Source organism: Pomacea canaliculata, linkage group LG12, assembly GCF_003073045.1.
Source record: "Pomacea canaliculata isolate SZHN2017 linkage group LG12, ASM307304v1, whole genome shotgun sequence".
NCBI classification, from domain to species: Eukaryota; Metazoa; Mollusca; class Gastropoda; order Architaenioglossa; family Ampullariidae; genus Pomacea; species Pomacea canaliculata.
Window position 1 is genome coordinate 13,957,570 of NC_037601.1, and position 16,617 is coordinate 13,974,186.

A 16,617-nucleotide genomic window follows, 5' to 3' on the forward strand; every position below is an offset into this window, starting at 1 on the left:
TACCTGTTCTGGCTTTCTCTCCTAAACAAGCCGGGTACCCGGGTTTCCCACCATCACCCACCCACTTATTTTTTTTTGTGAATGAGTCAAGAAGCAGGGAACAGTCGGCCGGCGTGACATTTGCCAAGCAGCCGCCAGGATATGCTCTGAACAATTTTCAAAGCAGCCCTCGTGCCTCGTCATTTCCGCAGGGACTTTAAGAGGTTTGACGTCGACTTTTGCTCAAGAAACCATCGCGGCCCTCGCAGAGTTCCTGCAAGCCGATGAGAAAACAGGGTGTCAGGTTGGTGGTGTCTGGAAGTTCTTCGAGGGAACAAGCTTCTCAAGCCATTCCCGCAGCTGCCAGATGTGCGACGACTTTTTTTTTTCCTTCCTTTTTTTCTTTCGTTCTTCTTTTCCTAACCAAGGTGAAGATCATCATAATCATTGTGATACTGAAGGAGGCGGAAGACCTAACTGCGTGCTTCCTGGTTCGGTGATGGTGCACGTGCAAAGGGAGGAGAGCAGGCGTCATTAGTGGACCCCCCCTCCCCATACATACCCCTCCTTCTCTCACTCACACACACGCACGCACAGTCCGCCCAGCCGAGCTCGCCGTGCGCCGTACCGGAGTTTCGTCTAATTACCGTGAAGCCAGACCACTCACAACTGACGGGAGTAGCTTGTCCAAGAGGTGTCAGAGCTCTTGCTATCGGGGGGGATCCGCACGAATGATATCATTCTCTCGACCATCAACGATCGTTTCGACGCCCACTAAACGTACGAACATCACGTGCGAACGGAAACAACAACTTTTGTTGCCTTCTTCAAAGCTGTTGTTGATTATTCTGTTTTGGGATTGTTCCTTTTTTTGCACAACCGTGTCGCGAAGAATTGGTTGGTTGTCCCTCCTTTTTGAAATCCTCACGACGGTGGAACAACGTGCTCCTGGCGTCGGTGTCCTTACCAGACAAAAGGTGTTTTAAAAACTGAGGTATCGACGGCCAGAGCAAATGATGGAGCAGGAGGCAGCAGCCGGTTAAGCACAGTTTCCTGGCAGCGGCCGTTGCAGCCGCCACGGCTGGAGTGATGGCATGGCTTCGGTTCTAAAGCGAGTGAGTGAATAAATACCTAGGAGGAAGAGAAATACTTTTCTGGACGAGTGTTGTTCTCGGTTCTTGGTGTCTTCGTTGTTGTGGTGGGGCACGAAGCAGGAGGAAAGCGTAGAGCTTCTAGCCACCCGAACAACATGTACGGGGTGTTCAGCGTGCGCAACGAACCGGATTACAGCCTGGGTGGCGACGGGTACTCGCACTACAGTTGCCCGAATACCAACGACGATTACGCCCAAGTTGCAGATAGCACAGATGGATATCATCACTACTCTTTAGCTCAGAAGGTAAGTTTATTTTTTTTAATTTTGATTCCTCTTTGCATGCTTTATTTTTTCATTTCCTGTCTTTAGGAGGTATGGTAGAGAAATATTTTTTTAAAGAGTTTATTTATTTCCTGGCGGAAAAGAACACCACACCAGTTGCCAGAGTTAAGGCGTGTGAATTTTTCTTTCTTTCTTTCTCTCCAAGACCAATCCCCCATGTGTGTGTGTGCGGATGTGTGTCTGTGTGTTAATGAAGGGTGTGTGAGGCTGTAACGAGTAATTGAGTCTGAGCAATTTCCTGTTGTGGTGAACTTCTTCCGCATTCCCTGGTTTTCGAAATCCCTTTTCTCACACACTCCTCCTTCTCCTTTCTCTCTGTCTCGTTTGATCGCTGTTTGAATCCTGTCCGTGGGTGCATGGTGCATGCAGCTGCCACACGCAGCTGGTGGTCACTGCAGCTGCTCTGTCTCCTGCCAGCCTGCCATTCACGGGTGGCGGGTAGTTTGCTATTTGACGAGCACACAACTGATGGCTGTCACAGCCACGTGACTATTATTCTCCTTGCTTGCGATGACCCCTGGACTCGATTCAAACTCTCTTCACCGTGGCTTGGATAATGAGTGTCTGAACTTCGTGAGGAGGCGTGAGCGCCAGTGGATATTGATGTTTGAACAAAGCTGGACAGGTCATTGGCTGCTAGAGCAAGGAGAGGAGAAAGAGAGATAGAAGATTGTAGTTCACTTAGTGTGGCTTACAGAATCAAAAACCGTAAAGATGTTAATCAGTGTATGAGATAGAGTGAGAGTGTTTGGTTATGTGTGCGTTTGAGAGTGTGTCTGTGTGTGTGTGTGTGATTCAGAGAAAATGCATGTGTGTGTGAAAAAAGTGAGAGAGAGCGTGTGTTTGTGTGTGGGTGGGAGGGAGAGAGGGAGTGTGTATCAGAGAGAGGGTGTGTGTGAGAGTGAGATAGTGAGATGCAGACAGAGCGTGCCAATCGTGTAATTCGTGGGGCATTGCTGGCTGGAGATTTTTCACATCGCCGCCTCAATTGCAAATCATTTATTTTTTCTAGCTTTTTTTTTTTGTCTGTTTCCTGCAAAAAAGCTGGTGCACTCGGTGCAGCCACACAAACACACGCTCGCCAGCAGCGACGCCACGCCTGTACAAACCAGTGATGATGACACACAGATCCTCAAGATGAGCGAGCAGCAGGCTCCTGTTGATTACCTCCACCGTTATCCTGCAGCACATTAGTGTATCCTGCAGCATATTTGTGTATCCTGCAGCACATTTGTACCCCACACAATGTGTTCTGTAGTGAGATTAAGTCGAGGGCCAGGGCAGTGCCCCAAATCCGTGGATGTCAGCATCAAACGTTCAGACTCTGCCCTTCGGATTCTGAATATCATCGCCATTCAGTTTTACAATCCACTCACCATGACTTCCATCAGTCACCGCCAACCATTGACATATAGATAAGTCTTTAAACTCGATAGACAGAAATGGGAGGAGTAGGCATGTAGATGATTTTTTTCCAGGGGATAAGGGCGGCGACAGCAAAGAAAGGTTCAGCAGTTAGTGTCAGCGAACCTCGTTGTAGGGAGCCAGAAGCCCTGCCATCAGTCATACGAAGTTAATCAAATAAATACGAAACTATACCTTTGACTAACTCGACATGATATGCATGCGGAGCGGGGCCTAGATTTAGCTGCGCATCTGGCCGGTCGATACGCAGCGAGGACGCGCAGCTGTCAGATCCCACCAATCAAATCCGTGCTACATGACCTCACGGATGGTGGCGCTTCACACCAGGCTCAACGCTGACAAATGTCTTGGACCGCCTGCACGGCTTTTGTGTAATAGTAATAACGGTTCACAAACAAATCTGTCGATCTCTGATTTAGACGGATGTCACTGTCCTGTTTTACGACGGGGTGGTCATGAGGGTGGATGTCGAGGAGAAAGCTGATGCCATGACTACAAGAGGTTCTGGCTTTGGTTTGAGAAAACCATTCGTTGAGAGTATTTGTCATTTTAATTGTTGTTGCCTTTGAGGATTTTTTGAAAGCAGGTTTCTGTAGAAGTGTTGCCCCTATTCTCAAGAACAAATGTTTCTATGCCCTAGACCTATTGACCGATGAATTGCGTCCTTGATGACCGAGATCTTGCCGAGGACGAGGCTGTAAAGAAGGTCGCGTAAGGTCAAGTAGGAGGGAGGCTGCACTTCTGAACTCTCTCACTTCAGCGACCTTGCTAACAACACCAAAGAGGTGGCTCCTACTGTTATTAAGTGTGTTAAGGGGTGAACACGAGAAGTACCTCAAAGGGAAGGATTTGTCACGAAAGATTGTTAAAGGACAAAGAAGACATGAACTATACCATGGACAAGCCCTCGGCGATTTTAATTGTAGTCGCTGTATTCCTCGACGCGTCATCTAAAACAGAGAAGTTCTTCTTTTGAGGGAAGGCAATCAATACGATATTTAAACCATTGTCAGCAGCACATCCCTGGCGACGAAAGTGGCAGACGAAGGGTGTGAGGGTTGGGAGGTAGGGGAGCAGGGGAACATTGTCAGTTTGGAGTTTATTTTCATTTTCTGTTATCACTTGTCCGCTTTTCGTTAGACCCTGCTCTGTCTTCCCTTTCCACGTCGACCAGTAAACTGATGATGGAAGGGTGTTGGGGGATGAAAATTGTTGTTGCTGCTGCTGTGGTGCTTGTGCTGTGTGGCATCTTCAAAAAGCGAACACGTAGCTCGGTGTGTGCCAACCTTGGCACGTGGAAGGCGATGTCATTCGCAGTGCCAGAGCGGCTTGTTGCACGCTCGCGACTTGCAAAGGATGCAAAAAGAAAAAAGTCAGTGATGCTTGTTTGCTGGGTGGGACGGAGCGGATGGAGGAGATGGTGATGGGGTGGTGGTGGTGGTGGTGGTGGATGGCGGGGAAGGGGACGGTGAGTGGAAGGGGGACTTGGCGCTGACATTCCGTTGGTCAAAGAGCTCGCGCACGCGCGCTGGCTGCCTGCACGTGCACAAACGTTTATCTGCGCAGCAATCTTGCACATCCCGACCTGCTGCTGCACCGGCGCGCGTCTCCCTGGGCGCAGTTCAATCCCCCCATGGCTTATGACGGCAGCTCGTGGCTACTCCAGCCCCCAGTGACAAGGTCCTATCCCCGGGGTTACCGAGGTCGATCGCATGAAGTAAGCATGGCGGCGCGCACCGTTCCGATGATAAAGCAAGCGTCGGCAGATAAAAATGATGAGTGTGGAGGCAAAAATGCGCGTGACAAGGAAAACGTGACCAGGTGCATTGTGCAAAATAATAAAAAAATAATTCTGAAGGTTGGCAGATGAGATATGTCTGCAAGGCTAAGAAATCGAGTAAATGAGATTGTTTCTCTAATATACCGTCGCGCGAGAACCACGTGAACTATGTGGAAATGAAGTAAGAGAAGCACTTAAGGAATAAGGAAAGAAGGAAAGAATACACAGATGGAAGATAAATCACTGAGGGTAATAAATCCAAGTTTTTGAAAGAAGCCATGATGATGGTTTTATTCGTAATCTTGAAATGAGTTCAGACCTATTTAATAAAAGTCTGAGTTCTCTCTCTTCCTTCTTCCTTTTAACCCACGAGATCCTTCCCAAGCAGCATCTGCTGTCGAGTCGTTCCTGGCACCGAGAACATTCATGGGGGGCCTCGGATAAAAAACAACAAAGAAATAAATTGAGGTCTTAATCCACCTGTTGCATTCATTTTGCGTTCAAGGACGTATCTGCCTCGGCGGTTGACACGCATTACTTCCCTTGCACCCGAATATTCCGCCCCCCGGGCCTTGAGAACCTGTTACTGTCGCTCACATTGCATATTTTTGGATAACCTATTTGATTAGATGAAAATTATTCATGCAGATCACGCGATTTCAGCCCAAAACGAGAAAAGGAATATATTTTAAGCCAAGCGAAAGAATGATTATTTTTGCTCGATTGTTTATGGAAAATGGTCAAAGGGAGGTGGGATGCAAAATGAACGATAAGGGAAATAGTCTTTTATCAGAGATATGTATAGAGACTGATCTCTGGGTTAATTGACGAGAAGCAGCCTTCACCTCAACCAAGGAGTCGGTTGTGTTAGTCATTGTCATTATAGGTTGTTGTCTTCATCTACAGATGCTTGAGGTTTGGAGCGATGCCTTGTTGTGAGCTAGAGGACTGCTTTTTTAAACTGAATTTTTAAACAAAGAAATATTGTGTTTATTGATCAGCGAACCAGAATTGAGACTGTAGGTCGAAGAGCTTCCCAGATTGCAACTCGCGATTGAAGCGAACCTCATCGACAGTATCTTCCGAGTTGTGGAGGCACCCGATATCCCCACCCGCTCTACTGGTTTTGGCGCTGGTAATGTTTTTAGTTTGCGTTATGGAAAGCTGGTGGCAAGATGGAGAGAGATAACGATGAAGGAACCGTTTGTTGGCCACGGTCGAATAACGCCATTTATCAAGATGGCGTCCTGTTCCCTCGCCTCATTGTCGAGAGGATGCTTATTTTTTTAGTCATGCAGATTTTGCTAGTTACGCGTCATGTATGCATAACCGGAAGTTGCCCAGATTACCCCGGTCACAAGAGGCTCCAGACTGATAGAGGCCAGAACCTACAACAAGTAAGAGTAAGATAGTAAACTGTTTATTGTAACGGTGTATCCAGACATTAAACATTGAAAAATAGGCGTGGCGAGTTTGGGAATGTTTATTGAGCCCCGTTGAACCCTGTACATGAGTGAGATCCCCTGTCGAATGAGTAACTAAAATTAGACGTGTTTGTCACGTGGGGAATTCATCGAGAGGCTAAAAACGCCAATGTGACTGTGACCCAGATAGCGAGGACCAGTGGCTGTGGGTTCAGTTCTTACCTCTGGCTAACGTAGCATCTCTCTGGATATGTCAGCATTCTTTTTGCCAGGGTGGACAAATTCGCCGTGTCACACTGAAGCCTCAGTTGCTGATTCGGAGTCAAACACCACCAACTATTCAGCCATCCGAATTCCCTAAACAACAATTTATTATCAGAGAGTCTTTTGAAGTAATTGAGCCCTCCCTCCTTTTTCCCTTTTTATTCTCATTTAGGGGTACATCATTGTCCTGGTGGACGTGTCTCTCGAGCAGCCATGGTCCTAGAGTTGGACTCTGAGCGCCTTGTTGACAAGCTCCGTGTGACGAGGCCTGTTCGTGAAATAACCTAATGACTGTAATCTCATTCCCGCCGACAGCAGAGAGATCACCAGCGAACTATAAAGAGCAGTTTCGCTTGAGTGACTGTTATTTATTAAGCAGAAAGACCGCTGTTCCAGGAGATGAAAGGAGCGTAGAAATTGGTCTGAAGTTTGGGTCCAAAGAGACCATCGCTGTTTTTTTCCTTCATGTTTTGATACAGTGATGTTTTGAACTCCTCTGGGGTGGGGAGAAACTGAGCGGAAGGAGTCTGCATAGCAAATGATGAGGGAAAAGAGAAAGTCGATGTGACTGGTGTCATGACGGTACATGGGGGAACAGGCTCAGACAATAGTTGTTCCCCATGCGCAGTGAACGCTTTTACATAAAGTAGCAAACTGTTCTGCGCATGAAACAGTGGTCTTTACTGGACATCAGCTAGTGTTCTCATGTTCACAACCCATTTTGAAAATAGAGACATCGGGAGAGGAGAAGTAAATAAATAAATAAAATTTAAAAAAAATTGATTCGTGAGAGGAAGGACGGGAGGTGAGAGGAAAGTGCAATAAAGTTAAAAACATTACAATAAAAGTCAAATGGATGAAAAAGAGAGACAAATCACTTTTTTGAAACAGAAGGTTAATGTTCCATTTCTTCTACAGAGAAGTATTTATCCTGGTCAACCAGCTTCCACTTTCTTTATTTTTCGATTTTTTCAAGATCGCTGCACTCATAAATTTTAATGCTTCAGCGTTAACGACCTTGCTTCTGGAATACATTGAGAATGTGGAGTGGGGGAGAGAACTGTGGCTGCTTCCCTTTTGAAGACGCTGAGTGAATTTGTCCCTTGGGCTGATCAGATGACCAACAGGGATACAGTAGTGCCATTATGAAGCGTATTTCTCAGCTGACCTCAGAATGACAGATAGATACTTCAATATATTAAAGTGCCTGGAAGGTCCAAAGCAGGAAGTAGTAGAGTTTCAGCTTTATTATTCTGTAGAGCGGCTGTGAAAAGTATGTGGCTAACATACTGATGGAATGTGTTTATGGATGAGTTCCTAAGTATGCTGAACCCATTTTTTTAAAGTTGGTAGAAATCAAGATGAAGATGACAATGAAGGCGATTGAAAGCATGAAAAAGATTACAAGAGAGAGAGTGTGTGTGTGAAAGAATGAGAGAAAAAAAGGAAACGCTACAGGTAAGACTGAAGGTGAACAGGTACTTAGTCATTTTTTCAAAAAAGAATCTTAGGGTACCCTCACCTCATCGAACCGGTCGGTTTGACCATAAATCAGAGGCTACCCAAAGGGCAAGGGGCATTGTAAATGAAGCTCACACTCTTGAGCGAGAAAATCCACCCACCAGCCATCCACTTATTCACCCACCATCCACAAGACCTCTACAAGGAAACTGAGATTTGCAGGCTTCAGCGGTTGCAGGGCTCCCCGCCCCGAGAAGCACGTGCTGGGCGCGAGGAGGTCGTGGCGCGAGATGGAGGCGAACAGGGGAGGTCACGCTCGAGCTACTGTGATGGATTTGCACAATAGCGGGTCAGCGAGCTGGCACCGTAAATCCCACCCTTAAGTGGCGGGCTGTGGCCTGCCAGCACGACACGCGGCCAGCCACAAAAGGCAATCTGCTGGCGGTTCCCAAGACTTCGTTCAAGTCCTGCTTCGCTTTCATGGCCGGGCTCTCCCTTCACCCCCAGCCCAACTTCCCTCCTTCCCCCCAGTAAGGTTTCTTCCTTCCTACCCCCTGCCTTTTTCTGTTCCGCCAGCTTAAAACAGTGTCGGTACTTATTTACACTGAAACCCGTTCGAAATATACACAGGGCTTAAGAGCGAAAGACAATCGGTTGCCACCTTTGGGAAATGGGTCGAAGAAAAAGGCCATCTGTTGGACGAAAGTTTGAAAAAGCTAGTCCTCAAACGAGGCTTTGTCCAGGATGTATTGAAATAATTAGTGATTTTGAGTAGGGTAGGGTGTCTTGATTTATAAATAAAAAATTTATGTAGGAATACAAAGTAAGATGTTTAGAAGGTAATTGTTTAGATACACATTGCTGTATTCCAAACGTATATGTTTGCGAGAGTGCGTGCGTGCATGCATGTGTGTTGCCATGTATGCTTGCATGTGTGCGTTGTGTTTACATTATGCAGCTGTACCTCATTAATTTAAAAGTAAAAGCTCACCCATTTACACCAGGACTGGTTGTCTCCTCTTCATGGTTTACTTTGCCTGCGCCGGGGGGCATGTAACAGATCCCCAGGGCATTGCCGAGAAAAGAAAAAAAAGGGGAGATGAAGGGTTAAAAAAATGTCAAATTTGTTTCTGTCTTATATACAGAGTTGCAGTTTACGACAGGGAGGGTTGCCACAGAGCCACATGCACCTCGAACATAACATCATGTGAAAGAAGCTTTGAATAAGTAATACTAGTCACATGATGACAGCTTACGGTTGCTTTGATGTCTTTCCCCAGTACCAATAGTTCACACACGAATAGTTCACATACCCAGTATTCTGTCCAGCCTGACCACTCAAAGAAGTGCAAACGAAACAAATATTTTTAAATTTTATTGTAAGGACGACGCTCTTCCAACCTTCTTGGAGACAATGGAACCATTTGCGTGTATGTCTACCTGCACGCTCATGCGATTGTGAATAATGTGTGACGGGAGAACTCAAGGCGTTTGCATTCTGTCTGTTCACACAGAGGATGAGGCGTTTACATTCTGTTTACATACATCAACACTTCAACACCTGGTTGAGAGCAATGTGAGCATTAACTTGTTCTTAGAAGCTTCGTTGTCAAGACTTTGTCGTTGTCTGTTAGAGGACAAAGGACTATTTATTCAACACCTTGAAGGCAAAGTCTGCAATGATTGGTCGAATGAAGCTGACGTCACGTAATGACATTCATGTTCATTGTCTTCCTGAATATCGTTTTGAAACAATGCACCACTTTCTAGCTTTGCACTTTTTAAAGTTTATTCAGACATTTCGTGATCGCTTTTGAGGCTTTCATTGTTTTTGGCTGGCACCTGAATATTTGCGTGTCATGCTAAAATTGGTTTTTTAATTATTAATGACAAATAAACATGCATCAATCCTGGCATATGGTTTGTTTCTCATGCACTGACTCCCATTTTCATTTTATATTCGAATGTAGTTCATTTCTCAGTTCTTGCGACTGGCAGTTACCATATGGTAGTGACACGACAAAGGACCGCTGTTTGCTTTTCCGACCATGTTGAAAGCCGCTCCTCTATTTCATTCCATCCCAACCGCCATTTTGATCCTCCCTCTTATTTAGGTGGTCACAGAGACCACATTTTAACACTTGGTCACAGTTTGAATCCCACGGGACAGACTTTCTTGTTGCACTCGTAAAACAACACACACAGTAGAAGGCAACAGGGTAAGAAGCTGAGGTCGCCTTCCTACCTTCCACACACTTCTCTCCTTGTGCAGTTGTCAACACCCGTGAATGCGTTAAAGGAAAAGGCAAGTGAACCCTGGTCTTAAAATATTAGATACTGATTTTTTTGAATTAGCTTTCCCACAAATTGTTGAGTTTTAAACGAGCTGTTTTGTTACAGATGTGTTTAAAACATCTGTGGGCCGGTTCTTGGAGGCCGCTCGGTCGCTTTTTTTAGAAGGAAAACGAACGAATTCTAAGTAGAAGGAATTATTTGACTAGAAACTATCAGCCAGTCTTGTCCGTTTCGCAAAATCCTTCCCCTTTGTACTCGTGTTCAAAATTGTGTGGCACAATCCACAGACATTTCAACGACCGCGGTAAGCAGAGGAAAAATGAACTATTGTGTCGCATCATTTCGATGACATCACTCGCCATCAAAGCATAACTTATCATTTCACGTGTCTTCTCCTTTAACATGACTTTTCACATTCTGAGAGAGAGTGCGCCTCGGTGAACTGATCGACCTCCAGGACGCTGAGCATATTTTTGGAAGCAGACTCTTACATTCCACGGTTGATGTTGAAGTTTTTTTTTTATTTTTACGCTGACATAATTTTCTGGTTATGAGATTTCTACATGACATTTCGCACATCGGACTCAGTTATGTCTGACAGTTATAGAAGGATTCTGTATATTAGATACACATAAGTTTCCAATACTCTGTCTTACATAATGATGTCACCAAAGACCAGCTCCCCCAACACACACACACCATCTCTCAATTCGTTATTGCATGCCACTGCCATATCAATGTCCACCATTCGTATTTGTCAGCAACGATAGGCGACATCAGAGGGAAAATTTTGCTATTAGCATCAATCCGTCTGTCAGCTCCTTTCTTCCTCTGCCTTTCAGATGCTATCTCTGTTGGTTCACTCTTGCTTTCGAGAAATAGAAAATCGAGCTGCACACGCACGCACACACCCACACACTCACACACTCACACTCACACACACGAACAGAAAATTGCGCCTTCGATGCAAGAGGAAGATAGTAGCCATTCGTTTCCATAACCTTTCGCAAGACGAACATGAGTTTCCTTTTGTTTTGGATGGAGAATACTCTCAATTACGGTTTGCCATCCACGCAGCAACAGACAGCCGCGATAGCTTAATGTAGACCTGGTGTGACATGGTCCGACCAGTGCATTTTTATGAAGCGCCAGTAAAAAGGCGATTACGTAATGCAGTTAGGGAATAGCAAGAGAGAACGAGAGGAGTGACAAGCAGGTTCTCGCGCATGCGCACAAAAGGGCAGGGAAGTTGGAAAGGGGAAGTGAGAGTGATGGAGAGAGAGAGAGGAAAAAGCAGGAAGGAAGGGGAGGGAACTGCAAAACGGTTACTCCCCCCCTTAGCCAGCGCACGTGCTTTTCGAGCGCAGTTGAGTATCGACTGCCTTTTGGAAGGCGTTCCGAGAACAAACATTTATTTTGTTTCACTTTTGTTTTATGGGTTGCAACGTCAGGCGCTGGCGACAGAAACGGTGGCGATGCTGAGACCGATAATGTGGTCGATGACACTGGGCGTCAGCAAAGGCTTGGGAGACGCAGTGACAATGACTGTGATAAGTTGGATGAAGGTATTGGATGGGTGGGTAAGGGGGATAGTGAGAAGGAATTCAATGAATGAGGTATAGAATGTTGCAGAGAGACATGCATTCTAGCATGGCCGATGATAAACAAAAAAGATAAAAATCCCATGGTCCCATGGCGGATGGTGTCCACGAGGGATATAAACCCTTTCGTTCCGCTTTTTCACTCTTTCCCTGATACCGTGGCTTAGATACAGACAGTTTCCTCTGATTACCCGAGCTTTGAACTCTTAACCTGTTGTTTAACAGCGAGTGCACTTACATTACAACTCGGCTCCGTGTTTTATTTATTTATTACTTGCTTTTGTTATGTAAGGAATTAGGATAAAGCTTTCAAAATAGAAGGAAAAAGATCGGATTCGATTAGCTGATTCCACTTCTTTTTGTTCACTTTTTATGGAATCATGATTTTTTTATGATTTTATTTAGGATGTGAAATGCTCTGTCGAACTTCCTGTCCAATTATACTTAACGGTCAAGGATGGATTTTTTTTTTTTTGTAGGTTATATTTTGTCGTAGTTCGTATTTTGAGTTCTATGAACACATTTGTATTCTTTGGACAAGCAAACACAATTTAAAGAGAATAATAAAAGCCATAACTGTGGATACATTGCAGGGTGTGTGAACTCCATTTGATGCTTATTACAACGGGCGCTGCTAAAGTCACTAAGTGCTTTTGATGCTATCGTCTGCTATTTCCGTAACCGCCACAGGCTGCTCACATCGAGCATTTACCAACGACAATATTATCGTCAACATGATCACCATCACTTATTACACCTTCTCTGTTGATCGTAGAAACGAGTGCGATAAATAATTAAAAATTACAAAAAATTGCCGGAGACACCTAGGCATGTTGAGTTTGGAAGTACTGAAATGACGATAAGCTGTAAACATTAGAAAATCACAAACCACAGTCATGCATGTGTAACCAGTGACAACATAAAATATATTGACGAGAACTGTTTGACGCAGCATGTGCGAAGCATGAGGCATGCGCTGGAAAGAGTTCGTTAACACCTCCCAGAGTGAAAGACGATAACGGCAAGGAATAATTAGAAAGAAGGGCGGAAGTCGTTTTCACGGCCGTTCCGCATGACAGTGGAACTGTCTAAGTCACTTGGCACTTTTGTCTCCAAGAGGGATTTTTCACGCATTTTTTAAAACTTTTAGGAGATATTTACCAACGGATGTTCCGTTCGCTAATTTGGACAAGGGACATGACTGATGATCTAATGAAGGTTAGCTGGGAGGGCGGGGGGTGGAACCTGAAGACATGACGGTTTCTCGCTGTTTTCGACACAGTTCTCTCAATAAATGTTCTGCAACCAGCTTGAACGAGGTGGAACTAGGTCTTTCCTCCGCATCCTTCCACTCTCTCTCTTTCTTCATTCGTTTCGAAAACTCATTCACACCTGTGCTTCCTTTTACTAGTCGTCTTTCATTTGTTTCTATCTTATTAATTAACCCCTTACTCCTCACTCTTTCCTTGTGTCTTTTTTGTGTTCTCTCCACAACCGTTCTTCTTTCTGTCCAGTGCCTGTTTTCAAGTTTTAGCATTTCCCTATCGAAGAATGTATTACTCAACAATCATTTCCTGTAAAGTAATTTTAACTTGAAAACATGCAAAAAATTTTAACATTCCACCATTTAATAACAAACATTTACTGTAGCACATTAACTTACTAACATGTAAACATTGTGAACAATCCGCAGTCTAATCGCATGTCACCAATACAGTGAGAGTTGGCTGTCCTGGGTTCAGCTCTCGTCTCGGGCACACTGTTCTTTCTCTGCATGCGACATCTGTTTATCTGTTTACAGGGCTGGCTGCCTTGCCGTGATGTAGCCTTAGTTGCTGGCTCGGCGTAAAGCATTATCCCTGCCCCGCGTAATAAATTATTACTCATCAGTCATTTTACTGTAACACACTATTAACTTATTAACAACAAAACTTGTTGACATTTACCCACATTTTAATGACAATGCGAGAGTCGTGTATAATCGTGCAGAAATCTGTATCCATATCTGGGCAGTATCCGTAAAATTAATCAATAGCACACGATAAATAATTCAAAATTTGTTTTAACGAATGTTGTTTAAAATTTCGTGATCACGATTGTTACAGCTAGTTCTCGATAGTCGCCATTAGTATAATTACACATGTCATGATGGTAACTTTCGAATACTGATCTTTTACATATTGCATTTCTCCCCTTTGTTTTGGGTGGTGACACAAAAATAATCTCTCGGTCTGCTCAGATATTAATTTGTTATACATGCTTCACTTTCTTTTTCTTCTTTCTATCTTTCAAAAAACTTCTCTCCCCCTTTCCTTTCATAAAATTTCCGTACGATCGAACCCGGCACACAATATTCCACTGTACATGTGATGGGAAATTGTGAAACAAGGTTCTATACCATGTTGCTGTAAAAAAGTGTTAGCTGCAGTAATGACCGGTTAGAAGTGATACATTAATAAAATACTTATTTTGTAGGTATGGAATACACAGATGTTTGCTACTATCAGCAATATAATAGCATAAAACCCCTATTGCAAGAAAATGTTTTGTAACAAAGAAAAAAAGGAAAAAACACAAGGGGACACCCGGGTTCGAACCGGGGACCTCTCGATCTGCAGTCGAATGCTCTACCACTGAGCTATATCCCCAAGTGATAGAGGAAGTCTTGTTTATCCTATATAAGCGTGACCTGAATCGTGGCTCTCGTTCGTGTTGTAGTCGTAATGGTAAATTATTTCATGAAACTTCTGTGTTGTTGTTTGTGCCAGTGGTGTTGATGATTGGGCACAGAACTGCGTGCGGAAATAAGACAGTGCTATATCACTCGCGTGCCGGCCGTACAATGGAGGAGAAGGCGGCTCGCGCGCGTTACTTGGCTCATGCGTCACAGCTGCGCCGAGTGTTCGGCGACCCGTTGCTAGGCAGCCGCTTTAATTAAACTCTCTCCCTCCATCCTACACCCCTCCCCCGACTGCCTTCAGCTTTGTCCCCCGTCTCTTGCCGTGTTCTGCCACCTGGCACTCGAAACACCTTCGTGTGCGCTGTAAGGTCAGCGCTAACTTTGCACAGTACTGCGAACAGAGGGCTGTCCTTTGATCTCGCCGCTTACATTTTTCTTTTTTTCCTCCTTTGTGAGTCTGAGAACTTGAAGGTGAGGAGTGAATATATGTCTGTCTAACGGCTCTAAACAGCACAGTCTCCACACCCTCTACTCACTAACCCAAGCCAACGAGTTGTCTGGGGTCAGGTCGAGCTCGCGACTGAGGTAGTGACGAAACAATACGGGATGTGACGTAGTTTCCTAGCTTATCACACACTTGTGAAATGCGTGATCGTAGCCAACATTCTTTCCCCCTGATTCACACACGTCTCCGAGCATCACACTTCCCCCCCATGCCCAGCCTGGAATATTGTTGAACTAGAGAGTGTTTATACTGTAGCCGCTCTGGTCACTGACAAATTAACGGCTTTTAAACAAGTTCTCGCATTGCTGGAAAAACATGGCGCTTGGCGGTTAGGGACAAAAACTGTAGTAATACGGTCTTGTATTTAGACAGAAAGCGAGGTAAGGTGCTTATTTGCACGACACTGATTGTGTAAACGGTGAACCCGCCATGCGAGGGTTGTGTTGCTTTGTGATTATACCAACCTATTGCCAGCAACTGCGAGAACATTTGTTCGCGACAACCGAAAATGAAATTTCGTGGGTATGTGTAAATGTGTGTGAGTGTGCGCGCGTGTTTTATGATTGTGTGTATATTATTGTGCATCTGCATGTGTTATTGTGTTTGAGTTTGATTGTATACGTGTATGTGTTGGTATGGTGTTCGGGTGACACACACTTTTACAATTTCCTCTGATTTTCCTTTTTTTTAAAAAAAAAAAAATGTAGGGGGAGAAGGAGGGCATATCGACTGCCTAACAGCAAATAGATAATCGAACAAGATGTTTGACAAGCACACCCAGTGGTAGTCACTTTGATTTAGCAGGCCTGTCCATTAACTGGCGACAATCGGGCCTCGATCACTCAGGGTAGGTCGAAGGCAGCTGTTATGCAAATGAGCCAAAACCAAGCAGTTGCAGACGACAGATCCAGCAGCTTTGGGGGTTGTGGAGGGGCCAGGGGAGGGGGTTGCTTTGTGTTGTGGGAGATATGCGGCTCAGTATCCTGTTCTCGAAGGTCACTCGTGCAATTCGATTTCCGATGGCTGTACCTCAGGAATGAGTGTAATTGATTCCCCCACTCCCCTTTGTCCCCTTTGTCTAGGAGATGGATCATGCAGATGTGACCCGAGAGATTCCCGGTTATTACAACGACGCTAATGATAATGACATTGACAGTCGCCAGACATAACTTGCATGTAAGGAGCTCAGGCATTAACCCTTTTGGTGCCTGTCACCTGCTGTGGGACCATTAGGACTGACATTTGACCTTTTTTAAAGAAAATAGCAGTTATCTGACAAAATTGGAAATTATTTCATTTCAAAATGATCTTGACGCCTAATTGAAATAATGTGTTCGTTTGGTCTCCGCCTGGTGCATCAAGCTGCTTATTGTACACCTACATTCCATTTTACAGTATATAATCATGTCTGTAGTGTTGTTTAATAAACTGCCGTATTACATCACATGAAAACAAACAATTCAGTGTTTATTAAAAAATGAAAGGACGAAAGAGATGTAGTAGGAAGAAATTAACTCACGTTATTTTTTTTTTTAGTTCTAGGATAAAAACAAACAACTTAAAAAAACACCACTGATTCTAAACACCAGAGTCAGAACTCTATCCAGTGGTCTGTATGATCCAGACATAACGTATGTCTCATCTTGTATTTCTATTTTGTATTCTGATAGGAGGATGTTTTTTTTCCTGTCAGTCCTTTAAGTTAAATTTCTCGTTTTAACGAGGTATTGAGGAGTTTAACAGGTGGATAAGAGAGACAGACTGG

The 16,617-nt window shown here is 44.5% G+C and overlaps 1 protein-coding gene and 1 non-coding gene across 2 annotated transcripts in view; one reads left to right on the plus strand and one right to left on the minus strand.

Annotated features, from left to right (window-relative positions):
• The first annotated feature begins 1,244 nt into the window (after positions 1 to 1,244).
• The window catches only part of LOC112576771, a 114,448-nt gene continuing 99,075 nt past the window's right edge, over positions 1,245 to 16,617 (plus strand). Inside the window, 1 exon segment of the mRNA XM_025259460.1 lies at positions 1,245 to 1,378. The gene's annotated coding sequence lies outside the window, so the exon portion shown is untranslated.
• On the minus strand, positions 14,244 to 14,315 carry Trnac-gca. Its single transcript has one exon. It is a non-coding gene; the product is annotated as a tRNA-Cys (tRNA).